The sequence below is a fragment of the Leptonychotes weddellii genome, chromosome 10 (genome assembly GCF_054177405.1).
Source record: "Leptonychotes weddellii isolate Sample4059 chromosome 10, ASM5417740v2, whole genome shotgun sequence".
Lineage (NCBI taxonomy): Eukaryota > Metazoa > Chordata > Mammalia > Carnivora > Phocidae > Leptonychotes > Leptonychotes weddellii.
The window spans coordinates 42,006,818-42,023,770 of NC_138378.1; positions in this window are offsets into that span (position 1 = coordinate 42,006,818).

Genomic DNA, 16,953 nt, shown 5'->3' on the forward strand with positions numbered 1-16,953 from the left:
CTTGAGGGGTGGAAGCAGCTCCTCATTCTCCGTACTCCAGCAGCTGGCTCCACGCGCCCTCGCGACCAACCTGCGGGAAAGCCTCGGGGACATAGTTACCACCACGAAGATCCGCAGGAGGCACAGGATGCCGAGATGGGCGTGCAGGCGCCACTCCGGCAGGTGTTCGGCTGCTGTCTGGGGTGGAAGCACCTCATCCGAGAGGACACTGGTCAGGGGCCTGGGATGCAACCAGAGGGTCAGCACTAATGCTGCGGTTCCTGCGCTTCTCCTTTGTTTGTTCTGTAAAAGTCGACGCCCAGGGATCAGGGTTTCACCTGAAAGTTCAGAGTCATCCTGGAGCCCTTCAGAAACCAACAGGTTACACTACTTACAAGCTCAGCCCCAGCCTGACAGCAGGAGTGTGCTGCCCTTTAGGGGCGTGAAGCCTCCTGCGCACGCTGGTTGGATACTGCCCTCCCTGGCATTGCGATGTGTGTGTGTGCACGTGTGTGTGATAACTCCTCAGGGTCACTGTCGTTATGCTGTATGACGTCCGTCGTAGTGCCTCACTGCTGTGGTGGGAGACGCTGCATGGTAGCACCTCACTGCTATCAGGGTCTATGGTAGGTGCAAACACCTCGCTGCTGCTGTAATGTGTGTGTGATAACACCTCCCTGCTGTCGCCATGGGACACGTGGTAACACCTCCTTGCTATAATGAGGTCAGCCCTTGGCCCTGCTTCCTGCACACCCCTGTGTGTTCACAGTGACAGCCTCTCACCACGTATTGCTGCCAACATGGATAGCAAGTGTCCCTGGGAGGAACGGAGAGAGGGAGGGCCTGGCCCATTTCACTGACTGATTATATTTAAATTAAGTTTTATGGGTGCACATGATTTTTTGAATCATATAAAAATAGAGGAAGAGGGCGCCTGGGTGGCTCAGTTGTTAAGCGTCTGCCTTCAGCTCAGGTCATGATCCCAGGGTCCCGGGATCGAGTCCCACATCGGGCTCCCTGCTCGGCGGGAAGCCTGCTTCTCCCTCTCCCACTCCCCCTGCTTGTGTTCCTGCTCTCGCTGTCTCTCTTTCTGTCAAATAAATAAAATCTTAAAAAAAAAAAATAGAGGAAGATATCAAATGAGAAGTAAAGTTCTCCCTCCACCCCTGCACCACTCTGCTACCACCAGGCCCAGGGTGGGAACGAGGGTACTAGGCAGACACCCCCCCCGCCCAGGGTGGCCGGCCAGCAGCAGCAGTGGCAGGTAACTGTGGGCCCATTGTCAGTGCAAGTGTTCTGAACCACTCAGGCTGCTGACTTCGACCTGTAGTTCCGTCCCCCAGACTTTGCCAGGGAAAGTAGACCCTGTCATGGAAACCCAGGATTTTAGTTCATGCCTGTAGCCCTGGTTGGTCATGGGTGTGAAGCCAGGGAAAGAGGCATGTTGGAGGTGGGGTGACCAATCATCTTGGGAATGAGGGTTTCTGGGACCGGGTGCTTTCAGGGCTGAGACCAGGACAGTCCCAGGCAAATTGGAGTGAGCAGTCACTGTGGCTCCAGGCCACATAGAGTGAGGGAAGGTTGGAATCCTGAGGCAGGGCCTCCTCCTCCACCCTTAGCCATCCTCTACCCTTAGGGAAGAGACACTACATGGTGTTCTTGGCAGAGGATCCTGTGCTAGTGGGTAGAGTTGATGCAGGGCCATGGAGATGGGGTTGACCCACATTCCCAGAGACAGCCACACAGCAGAGCAGCCCAGGGCCACACGGAGCTGCATCACCCGACCATGACCATACTCCCACCCGTGGAGGTGGAAGCCCACCCTGAACTTGTGTGTGTGCGCCTCCTGGGGGAGGACTCTGGATTGCACAAAGGTCTCTGACTTCTCCAGCAGACGATGGATGGCTGAGCTCTTTCTGCTTTACTACATCAACAAGAACTGCTTCTAGACAGAAAGGGCACACGCAGAAGTCTAGACACCCTGGCAGGGTGGAAATCACCACTTAGTCTGTACCCCATAGTCAAAGTCAAGTGATCCAATTGTGACATTTGGAGCAAGGAGCCCTCCCCTTGCCCCAGAGCCCCAACACCAGCTTGGGAACTCTCAAGGTGGAGCAAAACTGCCCTAACCAGGTTGCAAAACTGTCATTGCCTGGGGTGGGCCTATACCTGCCCCATAAAGAGGGACGAATTTGGGGTCTGGATTCAGATCCTTAGGCAGGACAGCCTGGAAGACATTGAGTCAGCCCTTCCTGGAGCCTATCTTGTTGTTACTCTGAGTTTAATCAGAACACCATTTTTCCACTTGTCCCACCACCGTCCACCCCTACCTAGGGGCTAAGAGGTCAGGCCCTCTAGTAAAGGGACATGGTCTAAGCCCTGCCTTTTCTTCCCAGAACTTGGAGATTTGGCAACCAGGAGACAGTCTCTAACTTGCAGCAAGCTGGCACCAAGAGTGAGGAGGCCCAGGGAAGCACCATCACGTGGTTAGCAGAGTGCTTGACACACCTACTCAATAAATATGAGATATATTTAGCCACTACTGGGTAGATGGGTAACGAGTTCTGGCAGGGTCTCTGAGAGCACCTGAGCCTCTCCTTACTCCCTGCCCCCCCCCCAGAGCCCACCAACCACACGGGCAGCCAGCCCAGCCCACTGTACTGTACAAGTGCCAGATGCCACCACAGACCCCCACAGCGGGTTCCCACTTCTGTGTGCACTCTGGGCTAGCCTTTCTAGCTGCGCATTGCACACCACCAGCTTGACACCCATTACCAGCCTCTGCTGCAGTGTGCACACACCAGAGGGAGAGACTATGCAGACGTGGGCGAGCATGCCAACAGCCAAGACCCTTGCAACTAGCTGCCAGTAGGCTTATACTTCGCCCTAGACCTTGCTCCCTGCTCCAGCTCCCAAGACCGCATATGGGCCTGCACCTAGCCCCTGCCACCATATAGGCACCTGCAGCAGGCCTCTGTGGCTGAGTGTGTGCACACCACCAGCTCCAGCCACCACCACTGCCTGCTCTGGTCCCTAGCCACTGGACCTGGGGGAGCAGCTTAGGCCCTCAACAGCCCTCACAGCCACCTTACAATGCTTGCCAAGGACCAAGCAGTTTTGGTGCTGTGGATCCTAAGGCCCGAGCTGGAGACATCATGTGCACCAGACTCAGTGCTGCCACAAACCCCCCCACTTGGCATCCTGCACTGCTACACCCAGGGACACAGCACACACCCGCATGCCCCGCCTGCAAGTGAAAGTCTTCCTTTACCAAAGTCGGCCCATAAAATCTAAGAGAGGTGATTACTTCTTCAAATGCATAGACACAAGTCTACAGGGATCATGGAGAACAGAGAAAAAAAATACAGTAAGCCTCCAGTCACTGCCCTGAAGAAATGGAGATTCAAAATTTGCCTGACAAAGAATTCAAAATAATTGTTCTAAAGATGTTCAGAGAACACACATAAAGAATTTAACATATAAAAAAACCAAACAGAATTTTGCAGCTGAAGCATGCAATTACTGAAATAAAGAATTTAACATAGAGCTTCAACACCAAACTTAAGCAAACAGAAGAAACAATCAGTGAGCTAAAAGACAATCCACTGAAACAACAAGAAGCTAATCAGTAATGTGAAAACATATGAAAATACGTAACACACTGGTAAAGGCAGCCTGTGGCCAGACTCAGCGTGCTTAAATACTGTAATATGGGAGTGTGCTAACCACTTAACTCCAGCATGAAGGTTCAAGGACAAAAGTATTAAAAATAACTATGGCCACAAAATTTTGCTAATGGATATACAATATAAAAACAGGTAAATTGTGACATCAAAACCATAAAACTGGGGGAGTAAAAGGGTGGAGCTTTTGTGTGAGATCCAAGTTAAACTGTAATCAGTGTAAGATAGACTGCTATATCTCTAAGATGTTACATGTAAACCTCATGGTGACCACAAAGCAAAAACCTACAGTAGGTCCACAAAAGATAAAGAGAAGGGAATCAAAGCATATGACTGCAGAAAAATCCACACTCAAAGGGAGGCAACAGGAGGAGAATGGATCAAGGGAACTATGAAACAGCCAAGTAACAATGACTAAGATTGTATTAGCAAGTCCTTACCTACCAGTAATTACTATAAATGTAAATAAATGGAATTCTCCAATCAAAAGATGTAGAGTGCCTAGATGGATAAACAAACAAACAAAAAGACCCAATAATATGTTGCTTACTAAAGACTCACTCTGGCTTCAAGGACACACATAGGCTCAAAGTGCAGAGATGGAGAAAGATATTCCATGCAAATAAAAACCAAAATTGAGCAGGGGTTGCTATATTTATATCAGGTATAGACTTTAAGCCAAAAGTTGTAACAAGAGACAAAGATGGTAATTATATAATGACAAAGAGGTCAATAAATCAAGAAGATATTAGTCATAAATATATGTATACACACCCAACATTGGAGCACCTAAATATATTGAACAAATGCTAATGTATTTGAAGGGACAGACAACACTATACTAACAGAAGGGGACTTCAGTATGCCTCTTTCAACAGTGGGTAGATCATCCAGACAGAAAATCTACAAGGAAATGTTGGACTTGAGCAATACTTTAGACCAATGGACCTAACAGACATGCACAGAACATGCCTTTCAACAGCAGCAGACTATACATTCTCTTCCAGCACACACAGAACATTCTCCAGGATAGATCATATGACAGTCATAAAACAAGTCTTAGCAAGTTTAAGAAGACTGAAATCACACCAAGTATTGTTTCTGACCACAATGGTATGAAATAAGAAATCAATAACAGAAGGAAAGCTGGAAAATTCACAAATATGTGGAAATTAAATAACACATTCTTGAACAATCACTGGGTCAGAGAAGGAAACAAAAGGAAAATTAAAAAAAATATCTTGGGACAAACAAAAATCAAACAAAACTTATCAAAATCTATGGAAAGCTACAAAAGCAGTTCTAAGAGGCAAGTTTATGATAAACACCTACATTAAGAAAAAAGAAAGATCTCAAATAAATAACCTCACTATATGTTTCAAGGAAGTAGAAAAGTAACAAATTGAGACCAGTTAGCAGAAGTTAGGAAATAATAAAGATCAGAGCAGAAACAAATGAAATAGAGACCAGAAAAAAAAAAATTTTAAATACTAATAAAACTGAGAGTGGGCTTTTTGAAAAGACAGAATTGACTAGCTAAAGACTCAAATACATCAGAAATGAAAGAGGAAACATGACAACTGATAACCATAGAAATACAAAGGGTCATAAGAGACTGCTATGGACAATTATATACCAGCAAATTGGATAATCTAGAAGAAATGGATAAGTTTCTAGAAATATACAATCTACCAAGACTGAATCAGGAGGAATAAAATCTGAAGAGACCAATAATAAGTCAGGAGGATAAATTAGTAGTCAAAAACATCCCAGTGAAGAAAAGCCCAGGACCACACGGTCTCACTGGTGAATCCTACCAACCATTTAAAGAAGAATGAATGCCAATTCTTATCAGACTCTTCCAAGGAATTGAAGAGGAAGGAACAGTCTCAAACCCATTTTAGAAGGTTGGCCTTACCTTGCTAAGCCACATAGGACCCTACAAGAAAAGAGAACTACAGACCAGTATTCCTGACGGATTCAGACACAAAAATTCTCAGCAAAAAAATTAGCGAATTCAATTCAACTACAAATATAAAAGATAATGCATCATGATCAAGTGAGATTTATCCCTAGGGTGCAAATACAGGTCAGTGTATGGAAATCAATCGGTATGACACGTACATACACACAATGGATTATTCAGCCTTAAGAAAGAAGGAAATCCTGCCTTTTGCAACAGAATGGATGAACTGTGAGGGCTTTATGCTGAGTGAAGTAAGTCAGACCAAGAAAGACAAATACAGTATAACATCACTTATATATGGAATCAAAGAAGCCAAACACATTGAAATCAAGAGTAGAATGGTGATTACCAGGGACTGAGAGGGTGGGGGGAAATGGGGAGACATTAGTCAAAGACTACAAGCTTCCAGTTATAAGATGAATAAGTTCCAGGGATGTAATGTACAGCATGGTGACTATAGTTAATAATACTGTACTATATACTTGAAAGTTGTTGAGAGAAGAGATCTTGATGTTCCCACCACACACACACACACACACACACACAAATGGTAACTGTGGGATATGATGGAAGCATTAGCTAACGCTATTGTGATAATCATCTTGCAATATTTAAGGGCACCAAGTCAACAAGCAGTACACCCTAAAATTACACAATCAATTATTTTTTAAAGATTTATTTCCTTATTTGAGAGAGAAAGAGAGCAGGGGGAGGGGCAGAGAGAGAGAGGGAGAGAGAATCTCAAGCAGACTCTCCACCGAGCATGGTGCCTGATGCGGGGCTCGGTCTCACAACCTTGAGACAACGACCTGAGCTGAAATCAGAACCTTGACCGACTGAGCCACCCAACCTCCCCATTATACATCAATTATATCTCAGTAAAACTGGGGAAAAAAACAAAAGCAATTTTTTTTTAAAAAAGAAGAGATTAGGACACATGTGCACAGTAGGAAGACCACGTGAAGACAATGAGAGAAAAGACAGCCACCCACAAGCCAAGGAGGAGGCCTCAGAAGAAGGCGACCCTGCCTACTTTGTCACGCAGCTGGGGCAGACTAACCCGCCACCCAAAATAATGCCTCACCCTGTCAGCCCAGGATTCCTCATCTGTAAAATGGAAATAATCCTAAAACCCACCTACAACAGAAATGTTGTAAAGAATTCTGTAAAATATGTGTAAACCCATACACAGATGGAAGTAGCTATTATTTAAGAGTAAAAACAGTTGTTAACTCAGAATCTTGAGAAACAGTTTTCAGTTTTGAGCATCAATTTGCCTTTCTTCAAAAAAAAAAAAAAGAAGTCTTGCAATTTGGGAGCTGCTGCCAGTCACAAATCCTGACAGTGCACGATGGTAAGTTTGCAATCATTTTATACAGCTCTTTAAAATGAAATACCATCTGATCTGATTTCCAGATCACAGGGTTTGTTCCTAAGCAATAAGCACAGGCTTGTGGGAAAAATGAAGGGGGGGAAATCGGAGGGGGAGATGAACCATGAGAGATGATGGACTCTGAGAAACAAACTGAGGGTTCTAGAGGGGAAGGGGTTGGGGGGATGGGTTAGCCTGGTGATGGGTATTAAAGAGGCATGTACTGCATGGAGCACTGGGTGTTATACGCAAACACTGAATCATGGAACACTACATTAAAAACTAATGATGTAATGTATGTTGATTAACATAACATAATAAAATAAAATAAATAAAATAAAATAAAATAAAAAAGAAATACTGACAAGAGCAAAGAGCTTTGAAAAACGGTCTCAAATATGTCAGCAGGGTCCTGGTTGCTGAAGATGAGCTGTAGCTGGGTGTGTCAGCGTCCTCTCCCTCGGTACAACTTCTCCTCTTCTTCAGGGAAGCAGTGGACCCCCGAGGCAGACCCCCAGCCCTGATGACCCCAACAGGAAAGTCATCCCATGTCGCCAGTCACCTAGGCCCCTGGGGCCACTCCGTATGCCCTTTAGCTCCTAGCTGTTCCTCCTGTTCCCATACCACCAAGGTTTCAAACACCACACTCTTATTCCGGGCCAGGAATGTAGGCTTCATGGTGCCACCTCAGGCCGGTTGACCTCAGGTTGGCTGAGGCCTGTGTTCTGAACACCCATGGAATGAGCTGCTCTCCTCCCCCTGCCCCATGGGCTCCTCCAGCAACAGACCTTTGTGCATTAAGACCCACACCCCCACCCAAAGTGAGCTGCCCTGTGAGGCCTCCTGATAGTCATGCAGTGTGGTCCCACCGAGGTACCCCCCCTTCCCAATCAGTACCTTAGGATCTCACCCTTCCCTGGGCCCTGTGGGTGACCCAGCAGGTTCTGACCCAGTACCCATCCATGCCTTCTAGGTGGGCCCAGACCATTTTTTCAATCCCTTTCCTCCATGTACGCTCAGAAGCCTGAAGCCAACCAGACCCCCTGAGGCTCGGGGCTGCTAAAACCAACAGTGGACTCCCTCTGTTTAAAAAAATAGGTTAAATAAAGCTGGATCAGTCTCCTTAGGACAGAGGGACACCCTCTCTTTGGTTACATTGCCATGCTCACCAATGTGCTTATTGGTTGCCTTCTGAAAAGATTATGTCCTTGAGAACTGAAATGTCTACCCTAGCTGAAGAATTTTATCTGAAAAAGTAAGATATTGTTCTTGGTTCCATGATACATCTTGGATGCATTTTCTTGGCACACCATCCACAGACTGAAGCTGGGAGAATTTCTCCATCAAAGACAATGTGTGGAACTCACTCTTGTTCTGAGTGACTACCCTCCATTCTCAACAGTTTGGCATGCACAGCTCAAGGATACAATAAAACTTCACCAAGTGCAGTGGAACACCAAGTGGCCCAGAACATTCCCCAGTGACTGCCCACACACAGGCTGTGCCTCCTTGACCTTGCCATTCTTCTCCTTTTGACTTTTCTTCTTTTCTTCCTTTATCAAACACATTATGATGTGGGATGACTGTACTCAGAGACTTGGCTAATCTTGTCTTCCATGGAGATGAAAGTCTGCACATCCTGTCATTGAAGAAGCTCCAGAAAGGAGAACAAAATGGGCACAGAACACTTACGGAAAGTGAGGAAGAATCAGTGTCATATAAAGCCTACTTCTCAAAATCCAACTCACCTGGATGGGAGGGGACCAGGTTCACTGAATCAAAACATCAGAGATGGGCACTGGAAATCTGCATTTTGAGCAAGCCTCATGGTTGCACACCACACACCATGTGAGAACCAAACTGTAGATACTTAGCAACAAGGACCTGTATGAGGGAGCCAATCCAGCAGCCTACATAAAATGCATTAAATTGGTGGTGCTACACTCCCAGAGGAGGTAGACGAAGCCTGGAGGCACTTGCAATGACCCAGGTGTGAAGTCACGGAGGGGAGGAAGAAACAGAGAAGAACAGGGCCACATATGAGACAGATGGAGAGAGAAGGGGCTGAGACACCCATCTTGAGTGAAGTCTTATAAGGGCAGAGCCTGAGACAGACCTATGGGTGCTTATGATTCGAAGGAGGGCTCAGGAGAAAGACGGAGGGAGGCAGAACAGGGCAGGGAATTAGCTGAACAAGGCCCTTAGCTTCAGCCTGGCCCCACAGGAGTGCTGAGCCTGAACTGTAGCCATGGGGCTGATCCCACCTAGAGACATAGGCATTGTTGGTGCAGTGACCAGTATATGGACCCAGACAGGGCAGGGTCTACCACGCCCCCCAGGACAACCAGGGCCTTCTCATTTACCCACAAAGCATACAAGTTTACAAGCCAAAATATACTTCTCGAGAGCATGCTGGTGGCCTGCTGACGGGAGGCAGGCTTTATTGACATTAAAAGGAGAAAGGGAATGACCTCTGGAGAATACGCTGCTTCTTCCGGGAGCGGATAGTTTTGTTTTGCATGGTTTTTCTTTGGTGTTTTTTCCTAAGTGAAGTATACTGGAAAATACAACAGGGGACCCATAGTGGGACCTGAGGGAGGAGGGGGAGGGAACCAGTGCCATGTTTTGGACAGGACTGACTGGAAAGATGAAGGTATCGTTAACAGAAATGGACCATACACACATCTTTTTTTTCTTTCTGTTTTTCAGCTGCTCTCTAAAGCCATATTTGACCAGCTAAGGCCCTTTCCCAGGGACACAGTCCAGAGCATCAGGCCACCTTCTGGCCCAAAAGCGTCATCAAAAGCCATCACAGTAGAATTCTGATGAGTCCCCATTCCTTCCCATCATAAATCTTAAAATACATTAGACTCAACCCCTTCATTTCCACAGAGAAACTGCCAGACCTCCTATCTCACCTTCTCTGGATAAAGGTGAGCTATTGGTTAACATATGCACAAACCTTTGCTTAGCAGAAAATTTCAAAATAATTTCTAGAGAATCATTCAAATAAAATGCCAGACCCTGGAAGAAAGAATCATTTCACCAGAGGTGGAACTCCTATTTTCCTACCAACACCAATAATGTCTTCCTCAACCACCCATCCACACACGTCGAGGCACCCCTTCTTCTGGTTCGACCCTGGTCCACTGTACAACATGGAGGCTGCACGGCTTATTTCAGGTGACTGAAGGCCAGCTGTAGGCTCTGACCTCTCCCGCTGCTGGACCCATGATGGAATCGAGCTGGCCACAGCTGCTCATGGAACTGATTTCCACCCAGGGTAATAAGTGATGTTTCACAGAGTTAGGTTCTCTCTGGAAATTCCTCTTCTGCATTGCCCATTTATAAAACATGATTGCCTTGTTTCAGTTGGTTTCGACTGGTCAGCAGTTGGTGGTCAGTAAGAAGGGCATCAACCCTATCATCATCTAACTCACCCTTGAGGGTTTTCATTAAATTTATTAGTTACTACTCAATATTGTAAAACAGCATCACCATTTCCTGAATAAATACTGCTCTTATAACCCTTGATTTCTATTTTAGTTTTTTTATTGTAAGTTTATCAAGCCCTTCTTATATGGATTCAACTTATAAGAGCCATAATCAATTGAAAGCAACCAAAACATATGAATAAAGACAAATCATTCAGAACCCAGATGTCACTTGTCTTTACCTCTGTCTGATGTCAGCTAAGCCCCTTTTTCCTTGTTTTCTTTTTTTTTTTTAAGATTTTATTTATTTATTCATGAGAGACAGAGAGAGAGAGAGAGAGAGAGAGGCAGAGGGAGAAGCAGGCTCCCAAGGAGCAGGGAGCCCGATGCGGGACTCGATCCCAGGACCCCGGGATCATGACCTGAGCCGAAGGCAGACGCTCAACCATCTGAGCCACCCAGGCGCCCTTTCCTTGTTTTCATCCCTCTGCTGTGTTTCTCAAGCCTGTTTTGTGTGGAGGGAGGTAAGTCAAAATGGATAATCTAAACCTCCCCAATCTCATTTCTTCTCCCCTTCATGAAACCAGAATGTCTTTTGAATTCCATCAATCTCTGTTTCCGACCTGGGCTGGTTCACCCCTCCTTAGGCAACCTGGTGGTCCCCCGCTCCCGGGAGGTCACCATATTGATGCCGAACTTAGTGCGGACACCCGATCGGCGTAGCGCACTACAGCCCAGAACTCCTGGGCTCAAGCGATCCTCCTGCTTCAGCCTCCCGAGTAGCTGGGACTACAGGCGTGCACCACTGCGCCCGGCTGAATTCTATCAATCTCTGGATTGTAAAATTACCACCCACCCACTGTGCAGGGGGACAGCCCACTGCACTCACAACCTTTGCTGAGGCGCGGGGGTCCCAGATGTGACCTATTTGCCTTTCAGTGCATGCTTCCTTTATCTGTTACTTAATGAAAACTTTGGCTGAAGATCCTGCACAGAAATGGTTCAGAAAATGTGCTGGATGGATATCTACAAAGTGGAAATCTCCAGGGCTGGAGGCTAAGGAGCTGCTTCCAGTCGGGGAAGCCCAGTCTGCACCTCCAGGTTCCTCCCACCAGCACTCAGCCTGAGACCAGCCCCCCTAGGTGGCTGGCTATCATGCCCAGATCCACCCTTCATTTCATCTCTCCAGAGGCTTCGGGCCCCTGTCCTTTCCACAAACTGCATTGAAGACCCTCCCCCCTTAACTCTTCCAAAGTTCCCCTAACTGGTGAGTTTCCTCCATGAATCACCCACATGCTTTTTTCCTCCAGGTACTCGAGTCATTGAGGCATCCCCAGGTGACTGCATGAACTGATCCATCACACCCCAGCAATCTTTTCTGAGCTCACTCTACTCTGAAAGCAGCTCTGTTTTCCCATCTGATTCACCATGCCCACTTTTCTCTCCCACGGGAAGTATAATAAATTCTAATATTTGACAGAGAAAGAAGCACCTGTGGCAAGAGTAAAATACAGCTAATATACTGGCTGATGCAAAGAACACAAAAGACCTTTGGAAAAACATACAACGTGATGTGATAATGATGGCTGCCATTTATTGAGAGCCTCTTCTATGCCGGGAACACCAAAAATTGAGCTCCTTTGCTTCTCATTTTACACCCCGAACCAAGGCCAACCGGTCAGCCATGCCTGTGCTTTGTCTTCCACTTGTCATCAGTCACAAATGCACAGCTTGAGCAGGAGTCTCACCTGTATTTACCCCAACACAAGATGGCCTCACCACTGGGACACCCATAACCCCCTCAACACAGTATTCCAAAATTACACCAGTCCCCTCCTTCTGTATCCCTTATGTCATCTGGTGGCATCACTACATACAAAGGGGTCCAAGTAAGGACCCTGGGTTCATCCTCATTCTTCCCTCTCCCCACCACCTGCAGTCAGCCCCCATGTCTTCCAGACTTCCTCCCCGATCATATTCCATTCTATTTCATCGCTCCCCACCACCAGTAGCAACTGCATTCAATAGAGCCCTTGCTCTGGTCTCTAGCTTGTCGTCCTGCCTCCATCTAGCACCCCGAAAGCTACCCTCCATGGTGTCATGTCATATAACTGCTGCCAGGCTGTCCTTTCCAAAGATGGACACTCAATCTATATCCCATCCCAAATGCAGCAGGCAGCAGAAGGGGCACTGTCTGACTGCCAAGGCCAGGTCATAAAAGGGCCAACAGTATCCACCATCCAACCTTCACCTGCTCTTTCTTGCCCTTCCTCCTTCCTCTACACTCTGCCCCCTCTATATGTGTTAATCTATATTGGGTTGGGGAATGCATCCTCAGGTCTGGGAGTTTACACTTACGTGGGTTGGGGAGTCCAGTTCTTAGGTCCATTCTTAGGTCAGGGGTGCATGTTGGGTGGAGGGGCCCATTCTCGGGTGGCGAGGCCCTACCTGGCAATGCAGTACCTGGATGGAACATCAAGGTGGCCCCTCTCCAAACTCCAGTTATTCTCTCTACACTGGAGATGCACGAGCCTCCCATAGTGTTGGCAGAGAGCTAAATGACTCCATGCTCCAAAGGTGCTTAGCAGGGACCTGACTGTGGCTGCCCTCTGTACGCAATAGCTAAAGAAGTCCACATCTTCAACCACCTTCCCTCCAGGTACAGCGGGCTGGGCTCTGCCCGCTCTGAGCACCAGCACATGCCCAGCTCCCAGTGGAGGCCCACTGAATCTCTGGGACATGAATCCTCATATCAAGAAGGCTGAGCTGGAAGTGGGCTGGAGTTCACTGAGAAAGCATTGTGGGGAGTCAGAACCTTAACTGGACCCCACAGGATGAACAAGACTTGGCTGGTGACCAGTGAGAGAGGCCGGCAACAAATGCTGGGGACTACCTCCCCAAGTGTTGGGGGAGGTCATTCAGAGGACATGACAGCCAGTTTACCCGTGAGGTAGACTCCAGCAATCAGACGCTCCTCACCCCTCCCCTGTCCTTGGAATGTGCATTCTGCTTGTCTTACTGGCTCCCAGAGGCTGCCCCAAGGACACAGCCTTCAGATAGTGATGTGGTGCTGGGACCATCTGGACAGTATACTTGACTCGACCCAGTTAAAGACTTTATAAAAACTTTTTACATTCTGTCGGGTGGGTGCAGAGGGTGTGTGGAGTGAATGGAGGTATGCTGGGACCCTACAATAGCTTCCAGCCAACCCTGAATGGGCATTACAATGAATGCAGCTGACAGGCTGAGCATGCTGGGCTGCATGCACCTCCCATGACCATGGTGTACGCGTGCCTGCTTCCAAGCTGGTTACCGCTCCAGCACGTCTCCTGTGGACTCGGATGGACCAGCCGCTCACAGTGGCAACTCAATTAGGTCTTCACTGTGACCTGACCACATTTGTCACAGCGGGAAAGTGGGAGGTAGACTGGCTATGTGGTCAGGACCTCTGGGCCATGTGACAATGCCGCCCGCAGGTGGGTTTATCCCCTTGCTTCTCAGAACCTGCTTCTGCAGCAGTTAGCAAGGGATCCTGAGAGTACCCATGTGTAGGGAGTACTGAGCCGAGCTACCCTTCCCCTCCTCCAGGACCAGGGCACTCATTCTCCCACCTGAAGGGAGCTGCCCCACCCAAGGGCCTGTCCCCTCCCCGACTGCTGTGGCAGGGGCATGGGCACCCTTGCCTCAATTTCAGATGTCTCTGCACATGTGCAAAGCTCCAGCACCCTCGGGGGCAGCAGAGGCCTCTGCTGCATGGTATCATGGCCCAGCTGCTCCCTCTGTCCCAGGCGTGGCTCCCCACTGAGCACCACCCCCAGGGCCCCCATACGCAAATCTCCACCTCAGAGCATGTTTCCAGGGAACCCAACCTAAGACATACCTGGTGGCACTGTCGTGATGATCCGAGATGGAGCAACTGAAGCCAGGGAAGCCCTGAGAAATGCTCAGACATTCGTGTCTTTGTCAGCATCCCATCACCATCAATGTCTTAGGCCCTGGACTCTGGCCTGTGTGCCTTATTCTTCTCACGGCCGCCCGCAGTCCTCACGACCCCATGCTCCTGAGAGAGGAAACGGTCCCCAGGGGCCCAAAACTGACCGTGGGGATTTCAGTGTGGCCGGGGGAAAGAAGAAGAATAAGCTTGGCTCTGCAGCCGCTTCTGTTTAACTTGTGGGGACAGACTCCTCCCGACTTCACATTTGGCTCTTCTTGCTGTGCTGACAGCTTCAGACCAACTTCCCTCGGAAGCTGACCGCAGAAGGGCCGTTGGCCACCAGAGTGAGGCTGGCAGGGGTTCAGGAGCTGACCCAGAGGACCGTTGGTGACAAAAGGTGAGCTGTATGGTCCCCGTCCATCACTCTAGCCCAAGGCCAAGCGGGGTGTGGGCCACGCCGCGAGGGCTCTCGGTTTCAGTGTCCTCTGAACTAAAGAAAGACTTTTCCAAGGAAAACGGGAGGGCTTTTCCCAGAGCAGCTCTGGCAGCATTTCTTAGAGACTTTTGTTCTCTGGGATCAACTCCGTGGATGAGCAGCCTCACACAGGAGCGCTCCAGACCATCAAATACTTCACAGCTGCCTCAGCACCCTCAGTCCTGCCACCACCAAGGGTGCGGTGGAGCTTCCAGACAGGGTCCTCTGCTTGTGCCCCGGAGGGCAGTGGCCTGTGTGGCAGCCTCTGCCCGGGGGGTGCTTCTCAACTTGTCCACACCAGGCTGCCTGCATGGCTGCCCGCTACAACCACAGGCTGTATGTGCTATGAGGGAAGAGACCTGTGCAGGGAGGGGGACCAGGGGGCCACGTGGCAGACACAGAGCTGCACAGCCTCAAGGTCTGTGCTTTCTCTCACTCAGTGATTCTTCCAGCACATTTTCATTCCCGGGTGCCCCGGGGCACTTTGGTTTGGCCTGCTGCCACAAACCCCACCCCGTACCTGGGCACAAGGCTGGGCCTACTTAATCAGATCAGTCCATGCTTTGTCACAGCTAAGGGCCTGTGGCACTTACTCTATCAGCCTGAAACTTAGTGGCATGAAACAGCCATTTATTACACTCATGATGTCTGTGGGTCAGGAAGTTCAGCAGGGTACAGTGCGGATGGCCGGCTCCTGTTCCATGCTATGTGGGGCCTCAGCTAGGAAACTCAGAGGCACGAGACTCATTCACTATGCACCTGAATGTCGATGTTGACTGTCACCTGGGCCTGGGCTCCTTCCCACGTGGCCTCTCCAAGTCCTCTTTCAGACTGGCCCCGTTCAGCCTTTCTCACAGCGTGGTAGCTGTGTTCAAGGGCCAGGGTTCCAAGACAGAGACAGGGGAGACGGGGTGGGACCAGGTGGAAACCATCACCTTTTATGACATGGCCAGAAACTCACGTCTGTCCAGATCCCAGGGCGGAGCATCAGCCGTGTAAAAGCAGGTGACATGGGAGAGCTACAACACTGTGTGGCCACCTCAAACAATGCAATCTGCCACAGCCCTCACCAGAGACTTGACAGGTGGGGATAATGAGAGGGTTTCTGTTGTCTCCTCCATTTTGTGGTTGATGAACTTGAATGGAGGGAGGAGGGGGGATTAGTTAACTTGCCCAAGACCATGCAGCTGTAAACAGCAGAATCAGACTGCCCAGAGGTTTCCATGGACTTAACCATGGTCTTGGGAAATCTGAGAAGCTATTGTAAGCATTACATTAAAAATGAAGAAGAAGGAGGAGGAGGAGGAGAAGGAGGAGGAGAAAAAGAAAAGAAAAAAGTAGGGTAGAACAAAATGTGAGGAAAAAAAGGACCAGTCAGAGAACATGAGATCATGAAAGAAATCTTAGAAAATAAAAATATAGGGGCACCTGGATGGCTCAGTTGGTTAAGTTTCTGCCTTCAGCTCAGGTCATGATCCCAGGGTCCTGGTATTGAGCCCCACATTGGGTTCCTTACTCAGCGGGAAGCCTGCTTCTCCCTCTCCCTCTCCTGCCTCTCCCCCTGCTTGTGCTCTGTGTGTGTGTGTGTGTGTGTCAAATATAAATAAAATCTTTAAAAAAGAAAATAAAGATACAATTGGCAAATTATGACAAATAATAAATCAATAGAAAGGATGCAAGATAAAGTTTTCTTTTTTTAATTCCCAGATGTATTAGGGATATCCAGAGAAACAGATGGGAGAGAGAGAGATTGAGAGACTTATACTAGGAAGTGGCTCATGCGATTACGGAAGGCAAGAACTTCCATGATCTGCAGTCTGCAACCTGGAGAACCAGGAAAATGGTGGTCTAATTCAGTCTGAGTCCAAAAGCCTGGGAACCAAGACCACTGATATCAAAGGGCAGGAGAAGATGACTGTCTCAGCTCAAGGAAAAAGAACAAATTTGCCCTTCCTCTGTCTTTTTCTTCTATTCAGTGCTTCAATGGATTGGATCACACCCACCTGCATTAGTGAAGGCAATCTTCTTTTCTTCTTCAGCTTACCAATTCAAATGCTAATCTCTTTCAGAACCCTCACAGACATACCCAAAAATAATATTTTACCAGCTA